This window comes from Choloepus didactylus, chromosome 16, assembly GCF_015220235.1.
Source record: "Choloepus didactylus isolate mChoDid1 chromosome 16, mChoDid1.pri, whole genome shotgun sequence".
NCBI lineage: Eukaryota > Metazoa > Chordata > Mammalia > Pilosa > Megalonychidae > Choloepus > Choloepus didactylus.
The window spans coordinates 80,519,108-80,528,557 of record NC_051322.1 but is presented as its reverse complement, the minus strand read 5'-3'; the positions used below and the strand labels follow the sequence as shown (position 1 = coordinate 80,528,557).

The 9,450-nt window shown below is 36.4% G+C and overlaps 1 long non-coding RNA gene across 1 annotated transcript in view; it reads right to left on the bottom strand.

Moving 5' to 3' along the window:
• Positions 1 to 238: 238 nt before the first annotated feature.
• LOC119511122 overlaps positions 239 to 9,450 on the bottom strand; it is a 52,810-nt gene continuing 43,598 nt past the window's right edge. The window contains exon 3 of the long non-coding RNA XR_005212155.1: positions 239 to 334. This is a non-coding gene — a long non-coding RNA (uncharacterized LOC119511122). The remainder of the gene's footprint in view (positions 335 to 9,450) is intronic.

The window sequence follows — 9,450 nt, the reverse complement described above, 5'->3', positions numbered from 1 at the left end:
CCACTCTGAACTTTCATTAACAATTATCAATTCTGCTTAAAACTGTTGGGACTGAGTTTTTCAATTCAATGAATAATAAAATAATACATTGGCTTGGTCTCATTTTGTAAGTAACATCCATATCAGTATTTTCTATTCCAATTTTATTAAAAAATAGTAGTGCAGGAGAGAGTTGGAGTGATTAATGGAGGGGGGTAAAGAGGAGGAAAAGAAGAAAACAGTAACATCAAACACTTACAAGTTAATACTGTCTTCTTTTATACTGGAGAGGAAAGGCAGGGTTTCTGGTAAGGATCCAGTCATGCTTCAGGTGCAGGCAAGGGTGAGTGGGAACCTGAGATGATTAAGACCATGGCAGTAATCATTCTGTTTTATAACCAGGCCATCTTTGTTCAGTTTTAGTTTAAAATGTAGGGAAGCAGAGGCACTAGAGAAAACCCCTTGACATATAAACCTTGGCATAAAAATAGAGCACTGTTTTAATTTCAAATAGCTAATTGCCTTGAGATGGCTCTAGGAAAGCAAGATATCTTCCATCTTAGAAATTCTAATTACATTTCTGTCATCAACTTCTAGTTTAATTCAGCTATGCTCAGACAACATAGTCATTATCATTTTAACAACTGAAGCATGTTGATTTTTGGCTTAGTAAATGGACTATTTTGATATATGCCAAAAATGTACTTGAAAAAACTTATGTACACAGAGAGCAATAATCTGTGGGTCCTATTTAAGAAAAGTTAGCACATTGTGTTATTCAAGTGTTGTGTATAATTAGATTTTATTCATATCTCCAACTATGATATTGGAATTTTAAAAATTCTCCTTTGTGATATGTCATTTCTTGCAGTATGTTTGCAGTTATGTGATAAGTGCATATGAGATTGTAATTGTTAAATCACCCTATTAAATCAACTTCCTTATCATGAAGAAAAATCTCTTATATGGAGCCATACTTCCTACTTCTGCTCTACTGTTTTTACTAGAATTCAGCCATATAGCATTAATGACTGTTTATTTTTTGGTGGGGGGGGGCTTGTTTTGCATTATAAATTTTGCCATCTCCCTTAAAATTTTATTTTTCATGTATATTTTTCTGCTTATTTTAAGTATTATTACTCATCAAGAGCTTATAGTTGGGTATTTCACTTTTTCATTCCAATTGACAAAGTTTGTGGTATAATTGGGTCATTAAGTTCATTTAAATTTAATGTCATTAGTAGCACATGTTGAATTTCTGTCTACTCTCATGCTTTTGGTTTGCTATTTGTCCTACCTTTTCTGTGTCCAATATTTCATCTATTGAGATGATAAACTGTATTTTCATTTTTTACCATCTAGTAGATTTTCAGTTATAAAATCTTATTTCAATAATTTTAGCTATTACCCTAGAGATTTCAAAACTGATCTTCAACTTATTACATTCTATCTTGTCTCCATCATTAGTTGACAAGTCGCACATATGAACAGTTATCCAAATAAATATGTGGATATTGTTCCACATGGCCCTGGATTTATTTTAAAGGTGATTGTTTTTAAATATGCATTTAGATGACTTATATGAAAGTAAATTTCATGATTGCTATGTCACTGTCACAGTTCTGAGTACTTAAGAGTAATTTTGTTTCATTCTATTCAAATTTTCCCCCAGAGGGCTTCCCCTCCCTCAACACCTCCATACAGAGGATGGCCAATAATTGTGGTTAATCTGGTTGCCTCTAGAGCCAAACAGCCTATGTTTCTAGGCAGGATCTACAACTTAAGGGCTGTGTGCACTTTAGCAAGTTATATTTTCTTGACTTCCTGGACCCATATATTTACCCTTTCATTGTGCTTCACTCCTTGCTGCATCCAGTGTATCCATCTGGAATGATTTCCCTCAGCCTGAAAATCATTTCAACATTTTTTGTACCATTCAGTTGCTGGCCTTGAACTTTCTCAGCTTTAGTTTGTCTGAATATATATTTCTTTGCTCTTTGTTTAATACTCCCATAAGTATCCATTTTTTTTGATGTCAGACACTGACTATTATGAATACTCAATGTCCATATAAATAGAATCATATAGTATGTATTCTTTTGTAGTTGACTTCTTTTGATATATATATACTTTTTTTTGGCTGGGGATGATTGATTTTGCTAGGAGTGTTCCACCAGATTTATTGACCATATTGTAGATATTCATTCTACTAATATTTGACATTGTGTTTATTACCATGTTTTAGCTATTGTGAAAAACAAATTTCCTTTAAAATTGCTATACTTGAGTTGGTGGACCTAGACACTCATTTTTCTTGAGCATGTAAGAGATAAATTGCTGGATCAAATATAGATGCATGTGATAAGTGGATAGTGAGAAGCAGAAGAGCAAACACCAAGACTCAGTTCTCCCAGCATAACAACTATTATACAGGTAGAACCTGTCTGAAACAGCTATTTTGAATCTCCACAAATGAGAGGAATACTGTACAGCATCCAGGGAAGAGCAGGAGTAAGAGTCCAACAAATTACAGTAAAGAACAGAAAATTGCTCTCTTCTCAAGATGGTTACTTTCACACATATCCCACTCTTGCTGCACTCCACAAAGGTCCCAACCCTTGACAAGCTTGCTGGTGACATAAAGGGAAGTGAAAATCTTTGCCAAGATCAAATGAGGGCACATCCAAGCACTGATCACAGCTTATGATTAATGGCTTTTGATTGCTGGGGCCCCTCTCTAAATGTGGCCATTGAGTCAACCAACCCTACACATGCAGTGGTGGCAGCCATTTCTTCAAACCATCCTGAGTGGTAGAGGTGAGCTGAAGACACTAGCCTTCCACAGGTCTGCATGAGACAGATGAAGGAGTGCATTTTTGGGGGAAGCCAAGAGACCTCAGCTTTGACAAGCTGTGAAGAAAGATCTTGGTGACTTACCTGGTTCTCTACCCAGGGCATTTTGGAGCCAGTCTGTACAGTTGACATGGTTGACTGGCCCTGATTCAGCAGAAGAGACAGACTTATGAAAGTCTTCTTCATCACATCCCTCAACTCAGAATTTGCCCTTCAGGCAACAGTAGTTTGAGGCAATAAAAGACATGTAAGAGTTATAAAGGCAGTGATACAGGAACAATGGCTTGTGGGTTTCAAACACCCATGAACATGATGTCTGTCTCCTGGGAAACAGGGGAGAAAGAAACTCCTGAAAATAGGGAAACTTGAAAACAACTAAGAAGGAAAAGCACAGGACAAGACACAGCACAGAATGACAAGGGGACACATGTACACTGCATTCATTTTCTGTAGGCATCCCTGATAGGGGGGATGATGCTCAATAAAATCTCTCTCTTATCACCAGCTGGTTACAGAACCAAGAAACATACATCTTCAGGGAATAAATATTAGAATTAACATATTAAAATGCACAGTGTGCAATGAGCGCAAGACAAACAGGAAATGATGGCCCATTCAAAGGAAAAGGATAAAAATCAGCAACCAACAATGAAGAATGCCAGAATGTGGACATGCCAAATAAATCCTTATAAATGATCTTAAAATGCTCAAGTTGATGGAAAATACAGAGAAGAACTAAAGGATGTAAGGGAAACAATGAATGAGCAAATGAGAACCTTAGTAAAGATGCAGAAATTTTAAAAGGAATCAACAGAACTACTGGAGTTGAAGACCATAATAATAAAAATAAAAAGTGTCCAGACAGGTTTCAAGGGCAGATTGGTGCTGGCCAAAGAAAGAATCTGAACACAATGACAAAACAATTGAAATGAATAGGGTTGAGCAACAAGAATTATGAAAAGTGAAAATAAAGAGATCCTCATATGTATTACAGGAGTTCCAAAAAGAGAGGAAAGAAAGGGGAAGAAGGAATAGTCAAAGAAATAATGACAGAGAACTTCCCAAGCTTACTAAAAAATATGAATATTCACACCCAATGAGCTCAGAAACATCAAACATCAGAAGCATTAAGGAAAATAAACCATTTCATTTATTGATCACATTACTGAACACAAAGTACAAGGAGAGACTTCTGAAAGCGCTGAGAAAAAAGCAATGAGTTATGTACAAGCAAGTCCCAATAAGGTTGAGTGCTGATTTCTCATCAGAGATAATGAAGGAAAGAAGACAGTGGGTTGAAATACTTATTGTCTTTAAGGAAACAGTTGCCAACAAAGAATTATGTATCAGGTGAAACTTTCTTTCAAAAATGTGGGAGAGAGACTTCAGGGCCAAGATGGCAACAGGAATGGGCAAATAAACTGCTGAGTATTGGCCCCACAGAGCCATGGTCTATCCAGGAGAACCTGTGTTTGGCATATTCTTTCATGAGGAGTGGAGATCAAAATTGGGTACCAGTTAACAGAGCAATCAAGCCTTTTACAGAACCTGGCCACCCTCCAGTCTGGTTCTCTTGAAAACTTTGTGCTTCTCAATACTCAGAACTTCAAGAGACCACTGAGACCCCAAAACAGAAATGCAGTGAAAAAGGGGAATATGTGGAAACTGTTGAAGATGTCATTGTTCAGAAACTGATGGCTGAAAAAGTTGAAGAGTTATAGAAAGTAATAAAGGAAACCCAGGAATATATAGAAGACTGAAAAGAGATGCAGAACTAATTCAAGCTGGGCACATGGATAGCAGACAGGATGAGCTTTGCAATGACATTGCAATGAAAAAGAAATTGGAGGAAGAGGAAGCTGAAGTAAAGAGGAAGTCTACAGATGCTGCATATCAGGCTCTTCAAGCAGTAAAAACACCCCCTTGGAGGTTACCAACAGTGATGGTTCACTCTCCTGTAGATTCTGCCTCCCCAGGAGGTGATTATCCACTTGGGGACTTGACTCCAACCACTATGGAAGAGGCCACATCTGGGGTAACCCCTGGGACTTTGCTGAGTACCCCAGTCACCTCATTTCCTGGGATTCCTGACAACCTTCCTCCAGGATCTCCACCCTTAGAAGCCACCATGACCATAGTAACAGATGATTCACCCCAGAAAAGTATGCTTTGACAGAAAAGAAGTCCACAAATACAATAATTAGTGTCACAGAAGGAGAAGAGAAAAGTAAAGTGCTAGGAGGAGAATTTGAGGATAAAATTGGGTAACTCTTCCCACCTTACAAAAGACATAAATATACAAAGAAGCACAACAAACTCCAAATAGAATAAATCCAAATAGAACCACTCTGAGGCATATACTAATCAGATTGTCAAATGAAGGGAAGGAGAAATTCCTGAAAGCAAGAGAAAAACAATTCACCACATAAAAGGGAAACCATGTAAAACTAAGTACTGCTACTGAACAGGCACCATGGAGGTGAGAAGGCAGAGGTATGGCATATTTAAAATTCTGAAGAGCAAAATTGCCAGCAAAGAATACGTTATCCAGCAAAGCTATACTTTAAAAGTGAGGGAGAGTTTAAAGTTTTCACAGACAATCAAATGCTGAGAGAATTTGTTGACAAGAGACCTGCCCTGCAAAAAACACGAAATGGAGTTCTGCCCACTGAGAAAAAAAGTCAGGAGAGATCTGGAGAAAGATATACAACATAAGAGTGTTATAAAGCATAACTTAAAGGAAAAAAAGAGAGAGGAGGGAAAAACAGAACTAAAAAAAGAGATAAGCTTAGTTCAAGAACTGTCTTCACAGGAATGAATTTGAATGGGAATGGATTAAACTCTCCAATTAAGATATAGACTGACTAAATGGATTAAAAAGTATGATCCATTGATGTGCTGTTTACAAGAGACTCATCCTAGACCTAGTGGCACAAAGAGATTGAAAGTGATAGGTTGGAAAAAAATATTCCAGAGACAGTGTAACAAAAGAAAACAGGGGTAGCCATAGAAACATCAGATAAAATAGGTTTTAAATGCAAAATCAATATGATAAATTAATTACAATTATATATGTATATATGTAAAAAGAAATATATGATTGCATTCAAAATAACAGTATACACATTTTCTCTAGTGCTCACGGAATGTTCTCCAGGAAAGATCAAATGTTGGGGCACAAAACAAGTCTCAATTTAAAATGACTGAAAACATTCAAACCACATTCTCTTACCATAATGGAATGCAGCTTGAAATCAATAACCACCAAAGAACAAGAACTTTCAAAAACAGATAGATGTAAGGTGCAAATCTCCCATGCAACATGGGACATGACTTCTAGGGATAAGTTTGGATCTTACAAAAGAGATGAAGCATATAATGAAAACATTGAATATACATAAGGTAGAAATTGAAAGTTCAAAGAAAAAAACAACTGGCAGAATCTATGGAAGTGACAGGCACAACACAACAGCTGAAAGACAATGGAGACATACAAAAGCAGATCACAAGAAAGCTCTTACAGCAGTTAACTCTATCCCTGAATTGTAAGGCCTATCTCTAAACTTTGAGATGCTGATCCCCTAGCGTATGTTGTCACAAACATTGGGACTGGCAGTTTGATGTGCTGAGCCCTCGAGCATGGGACTTGTCCTTATGAAGCTCATTAACACAAAGGAGAGTCTAAAGTTGTATGTAATGGTGCCTAAGAGTCTCCCCCTGAGTACCTCTTTGTTGCTCAGATGTGGCCCTCTCTCTCTCTAACTGAGCCATCTCGACAGGTGAACTCGCTGCCCTCCCCCCTACGTGGGACCCGACTCCCAGGGGTGTAAATCTCCCTGGCAACGCAGAGTATGACTCACGGGGATGAATGTGGACCTGGCATTGTGGGACTGAGAGTATCTTCTTGACCAAAAGGGGGATGCAAAATGAGATGAAATAGTTTCAGTGGCTGAGAGATTCCAAATGGAGTTGAGAGGTCACTCTGGTGGACATTCTTATGCACTATATAGATAACACCTCTTAGGCTTTAATGTATTGGAATAGCTAGAAGTAAATACCTGAAACTACCAAACTCCAACCCAGCAGTCTGGACTCCTGAAGACAATTATATAATAATGTAGATTACAAGGGGTGACAGTGGGATTGTGGGGACCTTGTGGATCACACCCCCTTTATCTAGTGTATGGATGAGTGGAGGAATGGGGATAAAGACTAAAGGACAAATGGGGTGGGATGGGGGGATGATTTGGGTGTTTTTTTTCACTCTTATTTTTTATTCTTATTCTGGTTCTTTCTGATGTAAGGAAAATGTTTGGAGATAGATTGTGGTGATGAACGCATAACTATGTTATCATACTGTGGACAGTGGATTGTATATCATGGATGATTGTATGGTGTGTGAATGTATTTCAATAAAACTGAATTTAATAAAAAAAAGAAGAAGAAGAAGAAGAAGAAAACCAGAAAACAAAACAAAACAAAACAAACAAACAAACAAAAGCAGATCACAAGACGCAGAAGAAAACATTCAGGAACTGGAGAACCAGAGACCTGAAAGCCTACATACCAAAGAAGAGATAGAGAAAAGAATGGAAAAATATGAGCAACATCTCTGGGAATTGAATGATAACAAAAAGCTGCAGGAATGTACATGTCATGGGTGTCCCAGAAGAAAAAGAAGGGAAGAAAGGCAGAAGCAATAATAGAGGAAATAATGAAAATTTCCCATCTCTGATGAAATACATAAAATTATGGATCCAAGAAGTGCATTGTACCCCAAACAGAATAGATCTGAATAGGCCTAGGTCAAGACACTTAATAATCAGATTATGAAATGACAAAGATAAAGAGAGAATCCTGAAAACACTAAAAGAAAAGTGATACATCACATACAAAGGAAGCTTGGTAAGACTATGTGTGGATTTCTCAATAGAAACCATGGAGGTAAAAAGGAAGTGGGATGATATATTTAATATACTGAAACAGAAAAACTACCAAGGAAGAATCATATATCTAGCACGATCCTTCAAAGATGAGGGATCATGGTATTGAAAAAGCTTTCTTGACCCAAAAGGGGAAGATAAATGAAACTACATGAAGTTTCCAGGGCTGCAAAATATCAGATGGTGTCAAGAGGTCATACTGGGGATTATTCTTATGCATTATACAGATATGCCTTTATAAATTTTAGTGTATTAGAATAGCTAGAGGGAAATACCTGAAACTGTTGAACTACAACCCAAGCCTTGTTTCTTGAAGAAAATTGTATAACTTTATAGCTTATATAGTGTGATTGTGTGATTGTAGAAATTCTTGTGGCTTACACTCCCTTTATACACTGTATGGTATATAGATGAGTATAAAAATGGGAACCAAAAGTAAATGACCAAAAGTATGAGGGTCATGGGTTGTTTTGGGTGTTCTTTTTACTTTTATTTTTATTTTTATTTTTATTTTAATTTTTACTATTTTTTGGAGTAATGAAAACGTTCAAAAATTGATGCTGGTGATGAATACTCAAATATATGATGATACTGTGAGCAATTCTTTGTACACTTTGGATGATAGTATGGTATGTGATTATACTCCATTAAAATTGCAAGGAAAATATATTGGGGGTTAAGCAACACACTCTTAAACAATCAGTGGGTAAAAAAAGAAATTGCAAAAGAAATCAGTAAATAACTAGAGAAATGCAAATGAGAACACAACATATGAAACCTATGGATGCAGTAAATATCCCTGTGGGATATTTATAACTCCAAATGCATACATAAAACAGGAAGTTGTAACTAAAACCAGAGGTCTAACTAAACAAAAGACTAAATTAGGGAATGAAGAGCAATTTAACACTAATGTAAGTAGAAGAAAAGAAATAACAAAGATATAAGCAGAAATAAATGATCTGGAGAACAAAAAACAATAGAGAGAATAAATAAAACCAAAAGTTTGTTCCTTGAGATCAATAAGATTGACAAACCCTTACTAGACTGTCAAAGACAAAAGAAAGAGGATCCAAATAAAATCAGAAATGAGACAGCAGTCATTATTATGGATCTCAAAGAAATTTTTAAAATTCATAAGGGGATATTATGAACAACTGTATGCCCACAAACTAGAAAACTTATAGGAAATGGACAATTTCCTGGTAACAAACCTAGACTGACCTGAGAAGAAATAGTAGACCTCAATAAACAAATCACAAGAGATCCAACCATCAAGCATTTTCTTACAAGTATAAACCAAGGGTCACATGTGTTTTCAGGGGAATCTTACAAAACACACACAAAAAGAACTGGCACCATTCATGCTCAAATTCTTTCAAAATATTGAAGAAAGATTGGTACCTAATTAATTTTATGAAGCTAACATCACTCTGTCACAAAAACCAGATAAAGATACTACAAGAAAAGAAAACTACTGGCCAAGCTCCCTAATGAATATAGATGTAAAAATTCTCAACAAAATATTGCAAGTTGAATCCAAAGTCACATTAAAGGAATTATACACCACAACCAAGTGGGGCTCATTCCAGGTACAGAAAGGTGGTTCAACATAAGAAAATCAATCAAAGAAATACAACAAATAAACAAACTTAACAGGAGAAAACAAATGATA